This window comes from Alligator mississippiensis, chromosome 7, assembly GCF_030867095.1.
Source record: "Alligator mississippiensis isolate rAllMis1 chromosome 7, rAllMis1, whole genome shotgun sequence".
Taxonomy (NCBI): Eukaryota; Metazoa; Chordata; order Crocodylia; family Alligatoridae; genus Alligator; species Alligator mississippiensis.
The window spans coordinates 28,729,190-28,753,000 of record NC_081830.1 but is presented as its reverse complement, the minus strand read 5'-3'; the positions used below and the strand labels follow the sequence as shown (position 1 = coordinate 28,753,000).

Below are 23,811 nucleotides of genomic sequence, written 5' to 3'. Positions count from 1 at the left end.
TTCCAGGCTTTGATGGTAATAATTAAGATGTCAGTCAGTCTGCCCATTTACTTGCCCTGATGCCAAGGGCATTACACACAGCTCTGACTTTCCCTTACCATGTCACATGCCTTGCAGACGGCATTCCAGGCAGCCAAGCTATCCTGTGCCCTTCACCATCTCAGCTGGGGTCCCCTCTCTGGGACTTTTGGTCATGCAGGCTCTGGCCCTGCCTCCACAAGCTAGTTGGACTGCATGCCCCTGGATCTGGGTGTCTCTCACGCCGGGCCCCTGGCCATTTTGATCCCCTGGGTCCCGATCCCAGCATTGACCAGTTTGAGGGTCCATCCAGACAGGTTAAACTCAGGCTTGCCTTCTCTTCCTCACAGCTCTGCTGCCCCCTCGCTGGAGTTCTCTACCATTTGAGCCTCTGCCCTCTCAGTCTCTACTCAACTCTGGGCTGCTCGCCTGTCCTAACTCATCTCAGGCTCCCTGCGCATAGCAACGCTGTTCTGGGCTCTTCCTACCCATATCTACTCAACTCCTGTGTCTCGAAGATGCCCTTATCCACCTTTCACTGGGGAAGTGACTGGCTTGGCGTTTCTTGGGATGACCCTGACATGGGTATCCCCACCAGACCATCCTGCTTCAGCAGGGTGCAGTTTTTGGTTATACCCAGGACCTGGGGCCTCCTCCAAAGCCCCTGCCCATATACCTCCAAGCATGTTCCACGGTGTTGTGAGCAGCAGCTCCAGGCAGGTGTTATTCTTTTGGCTGCCAGCAGCAAACTGCTGGCTCAGCCCTGAGGGCCCGGATCTAAAATGAATGCTGCTCAGCCCCGTCCTCCAATCCCAGGGCCCTCTTGTGATCATATGACCACCTGATCACTCTCACACACACCTGTGGGCTGTCCTGCTGCTGGCTCCAAACTCTAAAAGCGGCAGGTACACACAGTGCCCTGCCACACCCCACATTAGACATACAGCAATCTGTCACTGCTGTTAAGGAATGGGATTTTCAGGAGGGAACTGATGAAGGTACAGGGTAGACTGAAGATGGACTCTGGCACCACAGTGTTGAGGACTGCAAAGTCTAGTGTGTAGGTGTCTGGCACTCAAGATGGAAGCCAGAACCCTCTTAGGTGGCAAAGCTACCTTTGGAGATCATGGAGAATGAGGCACCCCAACCTGAATCACAAACAGCAAGTACACAGAGCATACAGAGGACTAGAGCTAGCCACTAGGAAACGCTGAGAATGGGGGTTGTCTCAAAATGTCCCCCTCTGGATCTTAGACACCTGATTTAGGGTTACCCGGAAGAAGCACGCCCTACTTGGGATCCACCCACAGACCTGAAGGGGGACACTAAGGCACAATGCAGGCAGGGATTACTCTTTTCATATAAATCATAGCTAGAAATAGAAGACTCCCCCCAGAGGTGTTGCAATCACCTACTTTGGACTCATCCAAAAGGCGATTGGATGTTTAACTTGCTGGGATCATTTGACCCTGGCAGACTTCCTGATTGTGGCAGGGGTCCTGGACTCAATGATCTCGCAAGGTCCCTTTCAGCCCTTAATGTCTACGAAGTCTATGAATTAAGTAGAGAGATTGTTTCTTTTAAAACACACCAGAAGTTGGGGTGGAGAAGGGAGTGCTGCTTCCCTTTATATAACAGTATATTCATTAGAGCACTCACTCAGTGTGTGGGAGATGTGGGTGTGAATCCCTTTAAGCAGAGGAGGAGATTTAGCACCCATACATCATTGAGCACCCTTGCCCCCACATCCTGAGACACAGGAGCCAGGTGTTGCACTGTTCCACACTGGCAGGGGTCTTGGGCTGCCAGCCACTGTAAGAGGCCAGGCAGCCTGTGGAGATGCTGGCAGTTGTTGGCTGGGGCTAAATGGGGAGTCAGTGACCCAGGGAGCCAGCAGGTGAGGCTATGCCAGGTAGAAGGACTCACCTGACTTGGGAGGGAGTCATCTGCCCCAGAAGAAGGGCTCGGCTTTGAGCAGGTATAAGCCCAGGCCCTGAGAGAAGCTCATCAGTAAGATCTGGAGTCTGTTGAGAGGACATTGCCTCAGCAGCATGGCTGCAGCTCCCAAACGTAGCACTTAAAGATGCCTGGAGGTTTGGTAGAAACTAAGGGGCGGCAGGAGGTTCATAGGAACCCAGGCTGTGGGTCTGGGTGAGCCCAGAGCAAGGGTCTCAGCACTGAAGACCTACTGTGAGGCCGGGGGGAGCCCACAAAAAGGGGATTGACAGAGAAGAACAACTGTGGGGTGCAAGTGAAGCCCAGAGACAGGGGCTACAGAGGAAGGCACAGCATACTTGTTATTGTGGGCACTACTGTCAAGCAGCAAATACTCCCCATGCTCTGCTTAGGGGAACCAAGCTCTGTATTCAGGCCTATGCATTCCCTGAGGCAGGGAGGAATGTCAAGGACAGACCCTGTGGGATTTCCCATGCGAGGAAATTTTCAATAGAGAAGATTTGGGGCAATTATTTTCTAGGATATTGTTTTCTTCAAATAATGGCACATTTCAGCAAAAAATGGCATTTGGAGTGACGTGCCCTTTGTTTTGACACTCTCCATGTTGCTTAGAAAAACATCTGCAAGAATATCACAAAGTTGACCCTTCCCACTTGAATTCTTTAATCTGCATTTTGAAAGAAAGGTATCCATGAGGGAACGGTCAGTGAGCTTCAGCTATGAGAAGGGAATAATACAAAGGGAGGGAGGGAAATTCAACTGATAGGGCACTGCATACCTGGGTTCTGGTTCCTCTGATGATAAACCACCGATTGTCTTGTCCATGTTGATGCCAAGATCTCTGAGAAAAGGGTGACCATTTCTCACTGGATGTGCTTGCTGCTTAGTGTAAAAGAGCCCCCATCCCAGTTGTAATTCATGGGCACTGTTATAACATCAATATTATTAATTATACAAACCAGTTGGCACTGCAGTAAGTTTTACCCTTACCTTTTCGTGCCTTTTAATTAATAGAAAGGAAAGCGAGGAATTGTTATAAATGATGAAAGAAACGACCTTTTTATTATCTTCATCAGTGAGTCCTAAAGTGATCATTATTTCTCAGCATGAAAGTCTCTGAAACGCACCTGCAGCATCCCGAGTTCTTCTGAAAATTCTCCATTGACTAAGAGCCCTGCCCAGTGCCTTCATTACCTCCCTGTTTCTCAGGCTGTAGATGAGAGGGTTGATCATTGGTGTGAGGACAGTGTAGAAGAGAGAGAGTGCTTCGGTCAGGGCTTTTCAAGTATCCACTGTTGGTGTGAGATACACAGAGATTAGGGTCCCAAAGAATGTTACCACAATGAGGTGGGAGGAGCAGGTGGAAAATGTCTTTTGCCTCCCAGTGGTAGATGGGATTCTCAGGATGGTGGCAACGATACAAGCATATGATACAATAGTCAATAGAAATGGGGGAAATGTCACTAAGGAACTAAAGGCAAAAATTACCACTCAGACCAGGTGGGTGTCTGTACAGGAGAGTTTTAGTAGGGGTGCCAAATCACAGAAGAAATGGTCAACTTCACTGAGGCCACAGAAAGTCAATGTTGACAATAAGCTTACTGTTATGGTGAGGACCAGGAGGCTGGTTATCCAAGAACTTGAAGCTAGTTTAGCACAGATCCTGGGGTTCATTGCATTTGTATAATGCAGGGGGTCACATATTGCTAAGTACCGGTCATAGGACATGATTGACAAGAGGATGCACTCAGTACAGAGTAAGCTCCCAAAGGTGTAATACTGAAGAAAGCAGCCAAAGAAAGAAATGGTTTTGTTATTGTTAAGGAGACCTGAAAGCATCTTAGGCAGGATGGCAGAGCTGTAGCAGGTCTCCAGACAGGACAAGTTCCCCAGGAAGAAGTACATAGGGGTGTGCAGATGGTGATCAGCTACAACCAGCACGATGATGAGCAGGTTCCCTGCCATGGTCACAATGTAGATCAGGAGAAACAGCAGGAAGAGTGGAATGTTCTCTTTCGGTAAATTGCCAAATCCAAGGAGGATGAATTCTGTGATGATGGTTTGATTTCTCCATTCTGTGTTTGCCATGTGGTGGACCTAAAATAAGTCATCATAGCACAAATATAGAGAAGCAGGGTAGTACTCATGCCTCTGCACTATGCCAGCATTCAGCTGCAGTATCACTGAATCTCTACAGCACGTGAGTGCTCTAAACTTCCTATATTTTCAGGTCTTTCTCCCTTCATTAGAATGGAAAGTCAATTTTTCAAGATTTCATGTGAAATGAAAAGTCTCTTGAAACGTGTTTCTGTGCTGTCCTAAAGAGTTGGCTCTATGAAGTCATTTAAATTGTGGGCTTTTGTATTCCTATGTCATAGAAATAGTAAATGTAATGTATTGTCAAAACAATATATAGTGAATCCCATGAATATATTGTAGAAGTCCAAATGGTAATAATCAGAATAACATTAAGAAAGCAAAAATTTCCCAAGGATTGAGAGGTGGCAACACCCTCAATTCAAGAAATGTTCTAAATTTTCCCCATTAAAAAATGATGTAGAAACGGCGTTGTGAAATGCTTTGATTTCCATAGAACATCATAATTGATGGGAAACTACCTTTCTTTGCAGCACAGGGCATGGTTTTTTCCTTAGCATCTGCTGAGCCTACATTAGATACTACTTCTCTGCTGCAGTGTCAGGGCATTGGCACTGCCCTCCCCTCCTCTGCTTTTGTCTCTGGCATGTTACAGGCTGTAACTGGTGTTTTACCTGATAGCTACAGGTGCAGGTTTTGAGGGACTCCTTGCATTTGCAGGATTCTGCCTTGATTGTCCAGGAGTCCCTTCCTGTCCTGTGCTTTACATCCACATAACCCCACAAGGCTGTCTTACCAGTTGTCTTAAGCATTGGGGTTGGGGGATGCCAAAGGAGCCCTGGTTTATTCAGGTGCACTGTAACTGGAGTCAATCGGTCTCAAGCATTTCTCACTTAGCTTTATAAAAGTCATTATTTGCTACTTTGCAGTTAAGGAGGCTGATTCTTCTCTGGATTCCTTGGGTGGGAACCAGGAAACAAGACTCCACTGGAATGAATGGAATTACATTGGGTTCAAACCAGTGCACGTAGCAGCACAACAAGGACTGGAGAGAAGTGCGTTGTTGCTATGGATTTACGGACTTGATTAGTTAAGTTCATAACCTGTGTAAAGACACTGCTTCTTCTAAGTATATTCTTTGAAACTGTTTTGACAAGCAATATATTGATCTATGTCTCGGTGCACAGATAGTTCCAGAACTATTTCTTTTTTTATTACTGAGTTTTTTGGTTGTTTCTGAGTTTTGCCAGTTACAGTTGAACCCAACAGAAACTGATAGGTTTCAATAGATTGTAAAGCTGAGACATTTGGTGTTGAGCATTGTAACAAAACCAAGTTATCTGAGGCAGTATTTGCAAAGGTACATATTGCAAGTCTTTGAAGGTAAATAGTGTTCGAAAACAACGGGCCAGGCTAAGAAGGATTCTCTCTTGCAGAGGATGCAGCTCCACTGAGTGGTAGCTAGTCATTCTGGAAATTAGTGTAAGAAGCTGATAACCCTTTACATTTTAAACATTTGGAGAATTTTTGGATAGTCCGTTTCTAGAAGGAACCATAGGATTACCTTGTCTGACTAACTCTGCTGATAAGTGTTTTACTCTAAGTGTTTTACTCTGTTTTTTTCTAGTTTGGGCAGATGCTTGACTAAGATATTAAAAAGCAACAGAGAAAATAACAGAAAAAATAAATGCTTCATATGTCTTAATATTAAAGAGCTTGGTAAAGTGAGCTTTCTGAAAAAAATAACCTAATTTTCATGTTTTTTGGAAAATTTCTGTTTTGACAGCTAATCAATAATTTCCATGTTTGATTTGTGTTTTGTCCTCTCTCTTCTCCTTCCTCAGATTCTGTCAATGCTTTCTGCAGTGGCAAAATGTGAAAGGGGAGAAAGAAAACCCGCAAAAAGTAGATAAAAATGGCTGCCAAAATGTTGAATAAAAAATTGCTCTTTTGATATTTGGTAAGTGAAAATATAAATGTTTTGGTTTTTCCATTAATTATTTTTTTAGGCAGCTAATATAGGAACATAGCAATTACCAGACTAATTTAAACCAGTTTGAGAGACAACCAGAGAGAAGAGAGAGAGAGGCCTCTTTTTTCCCCCTGATCAGAATTTTAGAAGATCTCCTTTTCCCTAATTCAGTGTATCCAGGGAAACAGAAAAAAAATCCTGCATTGAGACAGGAAGGTGTAAGAAAACAATATCCAGGACTTTGTTAACATAGAGCTCCTACACTATGAAAAATTACCTGAAATGGAAATGTTGGTTTTACCTTGAATTTCACTGTGTCATTCCCTGGAAACTGATTGTGTATCTGCTCTCATGATTCCCATGAACAAGGCACCAGGGGCTCGGTTGGCAGGATTTCCAACAGTCTTTGCTTTGCTGCTGCTGGTCTTTAAATGAAAAACCAGGGGATTAGTGTAATGTTTGTAATGCAAAATTTGTAAACACTCTGCTTAATTGGAATCCAAGCTGTTGTCTCCAGAGGAATCCCTCATTTCACATGAGATGTGGGCTGCAGGTACTGAAAAGTTTCAGGTCTTCAGTTCAGCTCTGCAGTTGATGGCCCAATGCCTCAAATGAATGGGTAGAACAAAGAAAAGCGAGGACGCAGGGCTGGACGGGACCCCCTTGGCCACTGACTCCAGGTTCTGATGCAGCAGGCAGATGCCTCATACAAATTTGTTTGGAGATGGGGGAGTTTAAATTGGTAGCCCATTTCTTCACAGATAAATGTGGTTCCAGGTGTCTTGAAGGTTGTCATAGGCTTTGGTCAAGATACCTGAACGTTCAAGGATGAGGGAAAGTAATAAATTCAGGGCCAGATTAATGATGCTGAGGCCAGAGGTGGGGTTGCCCTTTGAACCAGGATCCAACGGACTACAGCAGTCACCCAGGAAGGAGGTAGGAAATCAGGATTAGCTCTTTCCTCTGAAAGGATTTGCAGCCTCCCAGGCCCATGCCTGCATGTATGCCAGCTGCTATGGGATAGTCTGGGATGGAGGTGCTCAACCTTCATTGTTGGTGCTGCTCCTTCTGGCATCTGCAAGGTGTCTGTAATGTGTATGCAAAGTAGGAAGGCAGCAGGGGAAGCTGAGGGCTGCAGTCACAGGATAACTTGGGAGCCCTGGCACCAAGTGGCATGTGCAGGAAGGAGTTAGGTCCCCCAACAAGTTATAGAGTATGATGGGAGAGTTGGTCACCTACAGCAGTAGTTCCCAATCTCTTTTATACTGTGGCCCAGGGGGAATGGGATGGGGTACACGGAGCCATCTGCCTCCCTGCCAGGACTGCCCTGTCACACAGCTTTAACCCCAGAAGCCACTCACCTGGGCAGACAGATGGCGGTCTGAGCCAGGGGCTCATGCCATGACCCACCAGCCAGCCTGCCATGGACTGGTATTGGGCCACAGCCCTGTAGTTGGGAACCTCTGACCTACAGAAGCAGTTAGTCTAAAGGAGGACCGAGGCACTTGTTGTGGGAACAAAGCACTGAGGTGCCTCTGTCCAAAGCTGTCATCCTGGAAATGCCTACTCAGATGCCCCCTAATCCCAGAGCTGCTTAAAACCCATCAATACCTCAGGTTTGACCTTAAAGCTCCTCAAGTGCCTAAAAGCCTGTTGCAGGGCCTGTGCCAAAGAGCCTCAGTCTTCACAGCATGGAACATCTCTGCACCTATCTCCTGTCTAAGCTGCTCTGGGATCCTTACTTCATTGAACTCCCATGTGGGTAGAGAGGAGGCTGGGTATTCTTAGCAGTGTGCCTTGGATCTTGCTCTTTTGAGGGAAGCTCTCCCTTCAGCCTTCCCCTAAAAAGGCTTGTCTGGTCTCCTTCCTGCAGGACCCCCATCACCCAGCCATGACCTGGCTTCTGGAGGAGAAACCTCTGGCTTCAAGATCCTAGCTCTTCTTCAAAGGAGGGGTGGTGGGGGGAAGGAGGAAGTGAGAGTGCTAGTGTCCCAGGCAGTGCAGCAGACAGCTCTGCTGCAGCCTTCAGCAGTGGTGGGTGGGAGAGAGGGGTAGTGGGGGTGGAAGGGATGTGCCCTGTACCCCCTCTGGATCTTCTGGCCCTCATTTCACTGAGTGTAATGACACATCACTGAGTGCTTGGGATCCCATTCTAGGGTGCTGAAGAGCTTGTCTGTACCTCAGTATTGATATCTCCTGGCATATGGGGTAGGGGGACAACCGTGCCTCGCACACGTATAATCCACTTGATTTTGAGTACCACAGTGAATCTGTTTTGGCTCATCACTTGGGGCCTGTTCTCAAGCCCTGGAGCTATAGTAGCATCAGAAAAAAGGGCTAGGGATGTGCCAGGAGCAGTCTTACTGCAAACCTCTGGGGATGAAGCATCTTGAGGACCTAGGTAGGTGGGGCCTGCTGCGGCCCCTCAGTACTGGGATGTGCTGCCATGGTGTGGCCTAGAGGTGGCCAAGTTACAGCTTGGGTGGCCTGACTGGCTGGCACAAAGCTGATTGGGGAAGGCACAGGAAGCACAGCAGCAGGCAGGGCAGGGAGCAGAAAGCTGAGAGGCAGATAAGGCAGGGGAAAGGAATCAGAGCAGCACTTGGCAGGGTGTGGGGCTAATTTGTGGCATGCCTGCCAAAAACTTTGGCCCCCGCTGGTGTAGACAAGTCTGCATCTCTATTTATTATGTAGGATCCAGCCTCCACATGGCACAAAGCAGGTTCCCGCCTCACCTGTTGGTGGTTACAGTACTGAACAGGGAGATTCATTAGAAGGAGAAAGCCCCAGATATGGCTTTGTTAGACATGCAACCTGCATCCTTAGCAGCAGTTATCTATGGCATGAGCAGAGCTCTGCTGGTTTACATGGCAGGGGACCTGGCTCCTTTGATTGGGACTGAGCTTCAGCCAATTTATGCCAGCTGGAATCTGGCCCATTATTGTAACAAGAACACATTTCAACCATAAAAATTAAAACAAAACTGGAGTCTGTTCTAACCTCATGTACCAGGGTTTGGAATCTGTTATAGCTTGGCATTGCCCCTTGTGCCATCCCTTTAAGACCCTTGAACGGAGAGGGCCATAGGTTCTGGTCTGCGCCTCAATGGTTTTTCTGCAACTTTATTTCTTCTTCATTGACATCTGGGACTAGGACTATAGCTCATAGCCACTTTGCACCTAGGACAGTACTGCTGTCACTGCACCATGATTCTGGCATTGCCCTCCCCTTGAAGCCCTTAAAAGGAGAGGGCCATGGATTGAGGCTTCATTGGCTTTTTTGCTCCTTTACTTCTTCTTCATTGACATAAGGAATTAGGGCTGTAGCTCATAGTCAACTTGCACCTAGGACAGTATCCCTGTCACTGCCCCATGCTTCTTTTGTCTTTTTATCCTCATGTACCAACATATATTTTCCTCTGGGCTGCCCTGTGGTCATCTTCCTGGAGGAGGGCTGAAGGATGTTGAAAGCCATTTTTATCTCATGGCCTGCTGATTAGAGCAATTTGCTGAGAAGTGGAATGATAGAATTATAGAAAAATGTGGTTGGAAGGGACCTCCAGGGAGTCATCTAGTCTAAGCCCTGCTCAAGGTAGAATCACTGAATCTAAGCTGTTCAAGAACAGTGTTTGTGCAACCAGTGCTTTAACTTTCTGAACACACAACCTCCAGACCTAATGCTTCAAAAATAAAAAAGACCCTTTATCTTGCTACAGGTAAAGTAGTGGGATGAGGGCATGGTCAGCGTTCTGCTGCTGAAAGGAGCTAGGGGGTTAAAAGTACAGTTGAGAGCTCCAAGGAAGAGGCCCATGCCTACCCTGCTACAGAGGAAGGCAATGGAGATTTGTACCATGCTGGAAAATACATGTCTAGAGCGTATCCATGTCTTCAGTTCTGTGGGGAAGAGCCTGACCTACTGGGCTTTTGTTGGAAAAAAATGGTGGGTCCTCCTCCTTTTTTCTGTGGGCAATTATGAGCAAACCCAGTCAACTTGCCATAGGTGAAATTAGAAACTAAAATCTGGGAAAATGCCAGAAAGGGCTAAGTGGCATCTTGGTCACATAGTGACTGACAGTTCTCTATCCACTTTTTCCACACCATTCTTGTTTGTATAGATCTCAGTTAAAATGATAGCACAGGGCAGCTAGGATCCCTCATAAATCATCTTTTTTCCAAACAGAAACTCCCTAGCCTTTCTGGTTTCTCCTAATGTCGAAGCTGCACCATGGCTCTGATCATCTTTACAGCCCTCCTCTGTATTTCTAGTTCCACCCTGTCCTTCCTGGGATGGGGTGATGAGAACTGCACACAGTGTCCCAGATGTGGCTGTATTCTGGATTGATATACTGGCAAAGTGATGTTTTCTTCTTTGTTTTATTTAGGGTTGTGAATCCTCATCAGAGTGTGGTGCATGAGTTGATGAGAAGGAGTAGGGGTTGTAAGGTTCACCTTCTGCCAGGTGCAGCATACTGGCTATTGTGGGGGCAACCTTGAAGCACTGAACTCTCCCCATGCACTACATAGGGCAGGGGTCAGCAGCCCCCAGCACGCGTGCTGAGCATGGCATGCAAGGCCATTTTGCTTGGCACACCACTGTCAGCCCAGGCTCTAAGCAGCTGCTGCCAGCCACGGAGCCCAGGCTGCTCCCAGCAGGAAGCTGGAAGGCTGCAAGCCTTGCTGCAAACAGACCAGGCTCCATGTGCCAGGTGCAGCTGGGAGGATGCAAACAGCTGCTCCGGGCCCCAGCATGTCGGCACTCCAGCACCTTCTAAGGTAGACATTGTGGTTTTTTCGGCACTCTGGCCAAAAAAATGTTGCCTACACCTGACATAAGGAAACCAAGCTCCTTATTCAGGCCTACGGATTCCCTGAGGAAGCAGCAAATGTAAAGGACAGGCCCTGCAGCATTTTGCGTGGGAGGAAATTTTCAATAGAGAAGATTTTTGGGCACTTTTTTCTGATAGTTCTTGTCCAAACATGGCATGTTGCAGCCCAAAATGGCATTTGGAGTGAGGAGCTCTCTGTTTTGATGCTCTATATTGCTCAGAAAAGCATCTGAAGCAGTATTAGAAAGTTGACCCTTCCCTGTAGAATTATTCATTCTGTATTGTACAAAGAAAGGCATCCCATGAGAGAAAGTTCACTCAGCTACACTTGTGAGCAAGGCATAATATGAAGGGAGGGAGGAAAATGTAATTGATGGGGCACTGGAAACCAGGATTCTGGTTCCTCTGATGAAGAACCACTGATTGACTTGTCCATGTCAATACCAAGGTCTTTGGGAAAAGGATGACTGATTCTTACTATGTGTACTTTGTTTTTAGTATAAAAGAGACCCCATTCCAGTTGGAACTCATAGGGCGCATCCCCACATGCAAGCATGTGCACTTGCAGCAGCTCAAATATAAGCAGTGCAAATTTGAGCCGGGGGTTTTTGCCTCAGCGCACGTGCTTGGACGTGCACTTTGTTGTGGAGCAAATTGTGCCACTTGGGGCAAAATAACCCTGCCTGGCTCCTCCTGGACCTGCAGCCAGGGGGAGCTAGAGCCCAGGGCCAGCACCTGTGCTGTCCCCAGCAGTATAAAATGCTGCCCTGTCCTGGCCCCATCTATACAAAAAGCTGCCCTGTCAGGTAGCTCAGGACTACTCACTCTCAGGAGCTTCTGGGGGAGGAGCCTCTTGGAGGAAGTCGGCCATGCCCCTTTCTGTCCCAGGCTGCTGCTGCTGTGACTGGTAGCTGCAAGCCTGGTCTCAGGAGCTTCTGGGGAGAAGATGGCCAGGCCGTTTCCTGCCTCTGGCTACTATTAGCTGCTGGCTTGGTCTCAGAGCTTTTGGAGTAAGTTGGCCGCATCCCTTCCTGCCTTGGGTGGCTGCTGTTGCTGCTGTTGCTGCCCCCCGCAGTGGGGGGTCCTCTGATGCATGCTGCTACTCCCCTCAGGGAGGGGCCCACTGCACTGTACCACTCCCCAGCACCGCACCCCAGCTTCTACACCCCTGTTCTGGCCTGCTGCCCAGCTCGCCATCAAGCCGTGGTTGGGGGACAGCCTGGGGAGGGAGCCTGTGCTGCCTGTGGGCCCCTCCCCCACCATCACTGCCGGAGCCTAAAGGAACCTTGCCTGCCCCAGCTGCCTTGGCAGGCCACCCCCACCTTCACCTCCACTTTCACCAGAAGCCCCTGGGCACTCGCATCACGAGTGCCCCCTGGGCCAGGTGGGGAGGGCTTCTGTGGGTCCCACTGGAAAAAGGGGTGCCCCTACCACCAATGCCCCACCCCCTTTAGGTCCCCCTGGCACCCCAGCCACAACTATGAGCCCACCCATGAGCTCAAGGGACCCCGCCCCCCAACCAAGTCTAGTGGAGTCCCAGGAAGGGCACCAGCAACCGGGGGAGAAAGGGAACAGAACCCCCCTGCCCCTAGTCATACCCCCACTATGGCTGGCCCACCCCCCAACCCTCACCTTCACTTGCTGGAGCCTGTCCACCTGAGGACCACCCCATGGCTGAATGGGTGCAGGTCCCTTCCGGGTGTAAAGTCAAGAGGAAGGCCCGGGCAAAGCTGGAACCCTTTGACATGGAGGACTCTTCTCTCCCTCCCAAGACCACCACATGGGGGGAAGGAGTGGCCCAGCCTCCAGGGGCATCCCCATCTGTGCCTAACACACCACCTCCAAGAAAGATCAAATGTGTGATCCCCACGGAGGAGGTTTCAGGGCTGCTGGATAGTCCCGAACAAGAGCCCATGGGGGAAGCCCTTCATTCTGCTGACACAGATAAAGGCCTGTCCCCCTGAAACCATGGGCGCTGAGGCTCAGGCATGCCCAAAGGAAGACCTGGTGGCAGAGCCTCCTCCCTCTGATCTAGGGGATACAGAAGCCCTGGGGCTCACCCTGGTGAGTTCTGAGGGAGGCGGTCCCCTTTCCCAGGACCCCGAGGCAGACGCCAGAGCCACCCTGGTGCCTGGTGGGTCTCTTCCCTCCCCCTCCCAGGAAAACCTGAGCTGCAGCCTGCTCCATAGTCCTGTACCAGAGGGGATCACGATAGGTTCCCCTAATCAACGGGCTGATCTCATCAGGGACCCTGCACAGACCCCCCAGGGCTCCAGCTCTACCCCACCATTTTGTGAAGGAGCCCCACCCATACCCCCACCCCTGTCCCAGGGGGCTGCAGAGCTCTCTCAATCCCAACCAGAGTCTGGGGTCTTAGTGGACCAGGGGGTTCAGATGGTGCCGGAAGAGCCCTCTGAGCTCCAGGGCCAGGAGAAGGATGCCCAAGAACCAGCAGGTTCCATGTAGCCTGCTGACCTCTTGGTCTCAGTGGTCCCCAGGGATGAGCTACTTGCATTTCTTGACTGTGACTACACCCGCCGGTCTGCCAGCAAGATACAGCTAGCCCTGAACCACTGGGGAGATTTTGACAGCATCCTCGCCACTGTGAGGGTGCTGGAGGGGGAAGGCAAGGGGCCCAAAAACTGCAATGCCCGGATCTATAGGCGGGCCCGCAGTTTCATAGATGCCCTCTATGCATATGGGAGGGCACTACATGAACCAGCAGGCCCCATACTTGTCGTTGAGATGCATGAGGCCCCTGTTGAACCGTCTACTCCACCCCCCACCACCTCCGGCCATGAGATCATTTAAGATCACGACCCTCAATGTCCACGGCTGCAGGAAGGGTCTTCAGAGGTGCTGGGTACTCTCCTTCCTTCAGGAGGGGGGTACCCCATGGTATTCTTGCAGGAGACCCTGATGACTCCAGCTGATGAACCAAATTGGTGGCTGTAGTGGGGAAGCAGGGTCTTTTTTAGTCACCTCTCAGCCACCAGGATGTTGAGGTGGTGCCAGGCTGCCTGCTGCACCTCTGAGTCCAGGTGCGGGGGCTGGTCCTGAACTTTCTGAACGTGTACCCCCCTGTAAAAGACCCAGAGGTGGTGGATTTCTTCCACCAGGTGGTCACATACATCGGCACCCTCAACGCTCGTGAGTGCCTGGTCCTTGGCAGGGACTTTAATGTCACCCTAGATGCATGAGACCAGTCAGGCAAAGAGCAGAACCAGCCACCATGGGCATCCTCAGGGAGATCCTGATTGACTACTCCCTGCTGGACATCTGGCATGCCTGTCACCCCACTGAGCCCCCTGCCTTCACTTACGTGAGGGTGGGGGAGGAGCAGGCATTCCACTCCCTGTTAGACTGGGTTTATATCTCTTTGCCGCACTTTGCCCGGGCCCATTCCTCTGGCATCCCGGCCGACCCCTTTCAGTGATCACCACCTTGTCTGGGCCCAGGCCATGCTGGGGCCTGGGCATCTGGGGTCAGCTTACTGGCATTTTAATGCCAGCCTGCTGGAGGATGTGGGCTTCAGGGAGGCTTTCTGGGAGTTCTGGCTGGCTTGGTGGGAGCAACGGGCAGTTTTCCCCTTGGCTCGGAGATGGTGGGATGTGGGGAAGGTGTGCATCCGGCTTTTTTGCCGTGGCTACACTTGGGGGCACACCCAGCAGAGGGAGATGGTCCAGAAGCAGCTTGAGCGGGAAGTGCTAGACCTGGAGAGGTGCCTGGCCACTGTCTCAACCAACCCGTCCCTCTGTGGAGAGTGTCGGGAGAGGCGGGAAGAGCTTTGTGCTCTGGACGACCAACGCACCCGCGGTGCATTTTTCTGCTCATGCTTCCAGCTTCTTCGGGAGATGGACCACAGCTCCTGCTTCTTCTATGCCCTGGAGAGGAAGTGGGGGGCCAAGAAGTACATCACCTGCCTTCTGGCGCATGACGGCACCCCCCTCACAGATCCAGGCAAGATGCACCAGTGCACTCAGGCCTTCTATGAAGACCTCTTCTCCTTGAATCCAACCAGTGCTGAGGCCTGTCAGTAATCAGGACCAGTTGAAAGGTCCTCTCACTCTGGCTGAGTTTTTGGCCACCCTCTGCCTGATGCGTGGCAACAAGGCTCTGGGCATCGACGGGCTGACCTCGGAGTTCTACCGGGCTTTCTGGGACATCCTCGGCCTGGACCTTGCTGCAGTCTGGGCCAAATTTAAGGGAAGTGGGGAGTTCCCCCTGTCATGCCAGAGGGCTGTGCTGACCCTCCTGCTGAAGAAGGGAGATCCCCATGACCTAAGGAATTGGTGTCCCGTATCCCTCCTCTGCATGGACTACAAGGTAGTAGCGAAAGCCATCTCGCTACGCCTGTGGTCCATGCTGACAGGCATGATCCATCCTGACCAGACATACATGGTGCCCAGATGTTCCATCTTCGACAACCTGTACCTGGTTTGGGACCTTCTGGAGCTAGTGCACCAGGAGGGCCTGTCTTTTGTCCTCCTATCCCTGGAGCAGGAGAAGGCGCTTGACAGGCATTTGGCACACTGAGGCCCTTTGGCTTTGGGCCCTGCTTCATGCGGGCTCTCCAGGTGCTGTATGCCTCTGCAGAATGTTTGGTCAAGCTCAACTGGACCCTGACAGAGCCCATCCCATTCAGGAGAGGGGTGCGTCAAGGCTGCCCACTGTCAGGCCAGCTATATGCCTTGGCCCTGGAGTCCTTCCTTGTTCTCCTGCGGAAGCGGGTGGCAGGGTTGATGCACCGGGAGCCAGTAGTGCAGCTGGTCCTGTCAGTGTATGCTGACGATGTACTCCTCATGGTCCAGGACTCAGGCGACCTGGTGTGGTTGGAGGCCTGCCAGGCATTGTACTCAGTGGCCTCCTCTGTCTGGGTCAACTGGGTCAAGAGCTTTAGCCTGGCGATGGGTGACAGGTGGCAGGTGGGATCACTCCCACCCACGCTCCATGGGATCCGCTGGGGCGTGGGCTCACTGCTTTACTTGGGGGTCTACCTCTCCTGCACAGACCCCTCCCCACCAGAGAACTGGCATCAGCTGGAGGAATGGGTGGTGGAGCGGCTCCGGGCATAGGCAGGGCTCTTGCAATGTCTCTCCCTGTGTGGGAGAGAGCTGGTGCTGAACCAGCTGGTCCTGTCCATGCTCTGGCACCGCTTACACAACCTGCCTGTGCCCCTGAGGTCCTGGCGGGACTCCAGAGATGAGCACTGGAGTTTTTCTGGCTGGAACAGCACTGGGTTGCTGCAGAGGTCCTGAGTCTCCCCTTGTGGGAGGGCAGCCAGGGCCTGGTTTGCCTGTGGAGCCAGGTCTTGGCATTCTGCCTTCAGGACCTGCAGTGACTGCTATATGGTGTTGGTAGCCACGCAGCATGGGGCCACCTGGGGCGGGCTTTCCTCCGCCACTTCTGGGGGCTCCGATACAACTAGCAGCTCCTCAGCCTGTGGGGCTTCTTCCTGCAGGACCTGCGAGGGCTGCCAGATTTCTACCAGGACCTCCTTCAGGCCTGGAGGCTGGTCTCCTCCTCCAGGTCTCCCACAACAGTTGCCCAGGGTGCCAACCTGCTCGCTGAGCCCCTCCTCTGGAATGCCCAGCTGGAGGTGCCAACGGCAGAACACACCCAGTTGCGACAGAGGTTGATCTAGACTGGTGTCACCCATATTGAAGACTTCCTGGACTATGAAAGGCAGGAGTGGGTGGACCCCTCTGCACTGGCCCGGTGCATGGGTCTACCTATGACATGTGAAACCTGCCATCTGGTCCAGGAGGTGAAATCTACCCAACCTCCCGACGCCCTTGCCTTTATTGACCAGGTCCTGTACGGTGACAGTCCCCGCCCTCCCATATCCTCCAGCCCACCGGAATTTGTCGTGGGGCCGATGCCTTGCCTGGCTTCATGGCGCTCCCTGCTTCACCATCTGAGTTGGCTGGAGGACACCAGACCGGTCCGCTTTTCCATCGTCCATTGCCATCACCTCTACATGCTCATGCGCTGCATTGTCCATCATGCCACCCTCGGGTCCCACTCAGACACCAAGTGGTGGGACCTGCTCGGCGAGGGCATGGCTGGGGCACCCCAGTGGCTGAGTCTGTACTCCACCCTCATTCCATGAGCCACTGGGGACCTCAGTTGGAGGCTCCTCCATGGAGCCATCACCACAGGTGTGTATGTGGCGAGCTTCATAGACACCCCAGTCTCCTGCCTCTTCTGTGGGCAGAGGGAGACCCTGGTGCACATGACCCTTGAGTGCGCCAGGCTGCAGCCCCTCCACCTCCAGAGCCTCCTCTTGAGGTTCTGGTTGAATTTCACCCCCCACATTTTTCTTTTCAGTCACCCCATCCACGGACCCACCAAGTTCCGGGACCTCCTGGTCAACCTCCTCCTGTCCTTGGCCAAGTGGGCCCTGTATTTGACCAGAAAGGAGGCTGTGGCCGGGAATGTGCCCAGAAATTGCAGGGCGGTTTTCCTCTCACTTGTCCATGCATGTCTCCAGGTGGAGCACCAGTGGGCAGCATCCCAAGAATTCTGTTGAATCTTTCACCCATTGGCCCCACACAGTAGGGGCTAATAGTTAGCCAGGTAGGCCTTAGAGCCCATGATACTTGAAGGATACAAATAGACAGGAGCTTCTGGGGCCCGGCGACTTGGTACCTGGGGACACTACCCCGTGTGCCAGCTGGACTGCTGCAACAGCATACCAAATCCATTTTTAAAAATACCCGCAAATTTATGTTCTTCCACAATTAAAACAAAAGACCACTCTACACACACACACGCACATCTAGAGAGAGAGAGAGAGCACAATCAGTTGGGCAATGCTTTATTGGTATATTTACAATGTTAAAGCAATGTGGAAGCCTACCAGTGTCTCTATCATCATGATAAAATAAATTCTAAATACCTATATGTGTTGATGTGTACTTTTGGTTTTCTTCATACATGAAGGGTGTGTGATGGGGGGATGTGGTGTTTGCAGGAAGGGGTGGGAAGGGGTGTGGGTTTGTGTGGAGGGATGTGGGTTGGTGTGTGGGTAGGTGTGGGGCGATTGCTGGGGGAACTGTGGGTGTGGGGGACCTTGTGGGGGGACTGCTCAGGAGGAGTGGGTCCCCTGGCCCCCACATGGTACAGTCAACCCAGACAACACATGGAATGCCTGCCCCCCACAGGGCCCCAGCTCCCCCCGGGGGGGCCACAGCCCCTATCCTCCACAGGGCCCCAGCCCCCCCGCCCAGAGTCCCAGACACCCTGGGGGACCCCAGCCCCCCTGCCCAGGGCCCATAACTTACCCTTAGCAGCAACAGTGGGAGTGGGGCACTCTGAGCCATGGTGGCAGGAGCCAGGGGTCTAAAAAAGCCCAAAGCTAAAAAAAGCGAGGCAGGAGGCTGGGCAACCAGAGGCTGGGTCCTCCAGGGAGATGCTCTGGCTACCAGAACATCTCCATGGTTGGCCTCTCGTCCTGCGCACTTTATCTTAGAAGCCGGCATGCCGGTTAGTGGAACATGCTGTCTTGTAAGATGCCAGATAACAAAACTTTTACTGTACCTTTTTATTGTCTTCGTAAGTGAATTTTAAACTGATATTTTTTCTCAGTATGAAAGTCTCTAAAACACATGTCCAGCATCCTGAGTCCTTCTGAAAGACCCTCACAGATTAAGAGCCCTGCCCAGTGCCTTCATTACCTCCCTGTTTCTCAGGCTGTAGATGAGGGCGTTGACCATTGGGGTGAGGATAGTGTAGAAGACAGACAGCACTTTGTTCAGGGCTCTCCAAGTATCCACTGTTGGTGTGAGATACACAGCGATTAAGGTCCCAAGGAAGACGGTTACCACAATGAGGTGGGAGGAGCAGGTGGAAAATGCCTTTTGTCTCCCAGTGGTAGATGGGATTCTCAGGATGGTGGCAATGATATAAGCATAGGATGCCAGAGTCAGTAGAAATGGGGGAAATGCCCCTAAGAAAGTAAAGGCAAAAATTGCCAGTCGGACCAGGTGAGTGTCTGTACAGGATAGTTGTAGCAGGGGTGTCAGATCACATAAGAAATGTTCAATTTCATTGGGGCCACAGAAAGTCAGCACTGGCATTAGGTTTACTGTTATGGTGGAAGCCAGGTAGCTGGTTATCCAAGAACCTGAAGCTAATTTAGCACAGATCCTTGAGTTCATTGCAGCTCCATGATGTAGGGGGTTGCATGTTGTTAAATACAGGTCATAGGACATGACTGACAAGAGGACACATTCAGTACAGGCAAGGAAACTAAAGATGTAAAACTGAAGGAGGCAGCCAAGGGAGGAAATAGTTTTGTTATTGGTAAAGAGACCTGAAAGCATCTTGAGCAAGATGGTGGAGTTGTAGCAGGTGCCCTGAAACTCAAACAGTCTCTGCCAGGAGAAAAAGACATGGCTGTTCTTTCTCTTGCCTCTCAGTCCTGCTTGTGTCCTGTCCCTGTCTCTCTCCCCCTTGTCCCTGGGTGCCTCGTGTTTCAGGACTTCTCTAGTGTGCCCCTCCTCGAGATGAGAAATGGCTGGGAGTCTCTTCAGGTGTTTGAGTGGAACTCCCTTGATGTGTCAACAGAAGCCCATTAGTTTTTTCTTGCTTCATGGCCCAAGACCCACTAACAGAGCACAGAGGCTGATCTTTCCAGTTCTGCATGTCAACATAATTATCTACTTCTTCCCCTGCATACAAGCTGGTTAGAAAAAATAAGGCATGCAGTATTATTGTAATGTGAACACATTTAAAGGAGAAAAATTACAACAAAATCAGAGCCTGTTCTAACCTCACCCATCAGGGCTTGGAATTTGCCATGGCCTGGCATTGCCTCTTGTATCCTCCCCTTGAAGCTCTTGAAAGGAGAGGGCCATGGGTTCTGGTCTGTGCCTCAGTGGTTTTTCTGCTCCTTTACTTTTTCTTCATTGACATTTGGGACTAGGGCAATAGCTCATAGCTACCTCACACCTAGGACAGTATCCCTGTCACTGCACCATGGTTCTTTTGCTTTGTTCTCCTCCTGTCCCATCATATCTTTCCCTCTTAGCTGCCATGCAATGAGAAGTGGAATTGTAGAATTGTAAAAAAATCAGGCTAGAAGGGACCTGCAGGGAGCCATCTAGTCGAAATGGTGTTCTAGGTAGAATCACCCTATCTAAATCATCCAAAAGTACTGTTAGTCTGAGCAGTTCTTCAAATTTTTGAAGGCCCCTAACACACAATCTCCAGGTCTAATGCCCCAAACACACTTTATGTTGCCACAGGTAAAGCAGAAGGATGAAGGCACTGTCAGTGTTTCCAAAAGGAAGAATTTGGTTAAAAGTACACTTGAGAGGTCCAAGGAAGAGGACCATATCTACCCTGCTATAGAGGAACGCAATGCAGGTTTGTGCCCTGCTGGAAGAGATGTGTCTAGAATATGTATGTCCAGTTCCATGAGGAAGGACGTGGACATCTAGGCTTTTGCTGGAAAAGGTTGGTGGATCTACTTCATTTTTCTGTGGGCAGTTATGGGCAAACCCGATCAACCTGCCACAGTTTAAATTAGAATTTAAAATCTGTGAAAATGCCCAAAAGGGTAAAGTGGTGCCATGGTCACACAGCGAAGGACAATTCTGTATTCACTTTTTCTACACCCTTTTTGTTTGTTTAGATCTCTATAATCTGTAAAATGATAGCACAGGGCAGCTAGCATCCATCATTAATCTGACCAGAGCCTCCCTAGCTTTCCTGGTTTCGCCTTATGTTGAAGATGTTCTTTGATGCCCTTCTCTGTATTTCTAGTTCTACCCTATCCTTCTTGGGATGGGGCGACCAGAACTGCACAGAGTGCTGCAAATGTGGCTGTATTTTGGATTCATATACTGTCACAGAGATGTTTTCTGTTTTATTTGCGTGCAGGATTGTGAATCCTTATCAGAGTGAGGTTTGCAAATTTGCAACAGGTACATTTTAAGAGTAGTGATTTTAAGACCCATCTTCTGCCAAACTGGACATTGTGGAGACTACCTTGAAGCCCCAAACATTCCCCATGCACTGTATGGGGAGGGCAATCTCCTTATTTAGGTCTACAGATTCCCACAGGAAGCAGGGGATGTAAAGGACAGGCCCTGCAGCATTGCCCACGGGAAGAAATTTTTAATAGAGAAGATCTTGGGGAATTTTTTTTCTATGTTAGTTTTTGTCCAAACAAGGCACATTTCAGCGCAAAATGGCATTTGGAGTGAGGAGCACTCTGTTTGACACATTCCGTACTGGTCAGAAAAGCATCTGAAACAGTATCACAAAGTTGACCCTTCCCTGTAGAATTCTTCAATCTGCATCTTACAAAGAAAGGCATCCCATGAAGGAACAATATTCATTCAGCTTCAGCTTTGAGAAGGGAATAATATGAAGGGAGGGGGGGGAAATTTAATTGATAGGGAACTGCATACCTGGGTTCTGGTTGCTTTGAGGATGAACCACTGACTGCCTTGTCCATGTTGATGCCAAGGTCTTTGGGAAAGGGTGACTGTTTCTCACTGTGTGAGCTTGCTGCTTAGTCCCATCCCAGTAGGAACTCATAGGCACTAGATATAGGCAATAAATACTATAAATCATATGATCCAGTAGTCACTGCAGGCAGTTTTACCCTAGGGCAGTGGTTCTCAACCTTTTTTGTACCAGGACCCATTAGTTAGTGTTAATGGCCAGTCCCAACCCAGTAAATAGTTTTAGTCGAAAACAGCTCCCTGGCCCTGCCAGTGCCCCTCACTCCCAACCCACTGTCCCCACTCTCAGACCCCAGTGTGTGGGGCAGAGGGTGGGTATGTGGGGAATGGTGGGGCCCAAGCACCCTATTGCAGGCTGGAGTTCTGTTAGCCTGCAAGGGAAAACCACAGTTTCCCATGTTTTTCTCCTTTAAAGGAGAATCTATTTTTAAAGATTGTTCAAAAGCCTTTCAAATATTTTTGTGACCCACTTTTTGGGTTGTGACCCATGGGTTGAGAAATGATGCCCTTGGTTTTCTATGCCTTTTAATTAATAGAAAGGAAAGCCAGGAACTGTAATAAATGACCGAAGAAACTACCTTTTTATTGCCTTCATCAGTGAATCTTAAAATGATCATTCGTTCTCAGCATGAAAGTCTCTGAAACACACCTGCAGCATCCTGAGTCCTTCTGAAAATTCCCCACTGACCAAGAGCCCTGCTCAGTGCCTTCATTACCTCCCTGTTTCTCAGGCTGTAGATGAGGGGGTTGACCATTGGTGTGAGGACAGTGCAGAAGATAGACAGCACTTTGTTCAAGGCTCTCCAAGTATCCACTGTTGGGGTGAGATACACAGCGATTAGGGTCCCATAGAAGATTGCTACAACAATGAGGTGGGAGGAGCAGGTGGAAAATGCCTTTTGCCTCCCAATGGTAGATGGGATTCTCAGGATGGTGGCAATGATACAACCGTAGGATGCCACAGTCAGTGGAAATGGTAGCAATGATCCTATGATGTAATGGCAAAAATTACCAGTCGGACCAGGTGGGTGTCTGTACAGGAGAGCTGTAGCAGGGGTGTCAGATCACAGAAGAAATGGTCAATTTTATTGGGGCCACAGAAGGTCAATGTTGATATTAAGCTTACTGTCATGGTGAGAACCAGGAGACCGGTTGTCCAAGAACCTGAAGCTAATTTAGCACAGATCCTTGAGTTCATTGCAGTTGCATAATGCAGGGGGTTGCATATTGCTAAATACCGGTCATAGGACATGACTGACAAGAGGACACATTCAGTACAGGCCAGGCACCCAAAGATGTAAAACTGAAGGGAGCAGCCAAGAAAAGAAATGGTTTTGTTATTCAGGAGACCTGAAAGCATCTTGGGCAGGATGGTGGAGCTGTAGCAGGTCTCCAGGCAGGACAAGTTCCCCAGGAAGAAGTACATAGGGGTGTGCAGGTGGTGATCACCCACAACCAGCACGATGATGAGGACGTTCCCAGCCATGGTCACAATGTAGATCAGGAGAAACAGCAGGAAGAGCGGAATGCGCAGTATAGGTAGATTCCCAAATCCAAGAAGGATGAATTCTGTGATGACAGTTTGATTTCTCATTTCTGTGTTTGCCATGCGGTGAACCTGCAAGAAATTATCACTAGACAAATATTGAAAAGGGGGGTGGGATTCACGCCTGTGCACTAAACCAGCAGTCAGCTGCAGTATCACTGAATCTCTACAGCATACAAGAACTCTAAACTTCCTATATTTTCATTTTTTACTGATGTTATGAGAATGAAAAGTGACATTTTCAAAATTTCATGTGAAATGAAGTCTCTTGAAATGTGTTTCTGTGCTGTCCTGAAGAGTTGGTTCTATTAAGTCAATTAAATGCTGGGTTTTTTCATTCCTATAACATATAGTTAGTAAATATAATATATTTACTGGTGAACAAGTTAAGAGGCTGTGACTTGGATGACTACACAGTCCGGTGGGTGGCGAATTGGCTAGAGGGTCGCACCCATAGAGTCGTGGTGGATGGGTCGGTTTTGACCTGGAAGGGTGTGGGCAGTGGGGTCCCGCAGGGCTCGGTCCTTGGACCGATACTCTTTAATGTCTTCATCAGCGACTTGGACGAGGGAGTGAAGTGTACTCTGTCCAAGTTTGTGGATGACACAAAGCTATGAGGAGAAGTGGACACGCCGGAGGGCAGGGAACAGCTGCAAGCAGACCTGGACAGGTTGGACAAGTGGGCAGAAAACAACAGGATGCAGTTCAACAAGGAGAAATACAAAGTGCTGCACCTAGGGAGGAAAAATGTCCAGCACACCTACAGCCTAGGGAATGACCTGCTGGGTGGCACAGAGGTGGAAAGGGATCTTGGAGTCCTAGTGGACTCCAAGATGAACATGAGTCGGCAGTGTGACGAAGCCATCAGAAAAGCCAATGGCACTTTATCGTGCATCAGCAGATGCATGACGAATACATC

At 49.9% G+C, this 23,811-nt stretch overlaps 2 pseudogenes; both read right to left on the bottom strand.

Annotated features, from left to right (window-relative positions):
* Positions 1–1,116: 1,116 nt before the first annotated feature.
* Positions 1,117–4,062, bottom strand: LOC102561102 (olfactory receptor 5AP2-like; annotated as a pseudogene).
* Positions 4,063–18,511: 14,449 nt separating this feature from the next.
* LOC109280205 (olfactory receptor 6B1-like) lies at positions 18,512–22,940 on the bottom strand (annotated as a pseudogene).
* Positions 22,941–23,811: the final 871 nt, after the last annotated feature.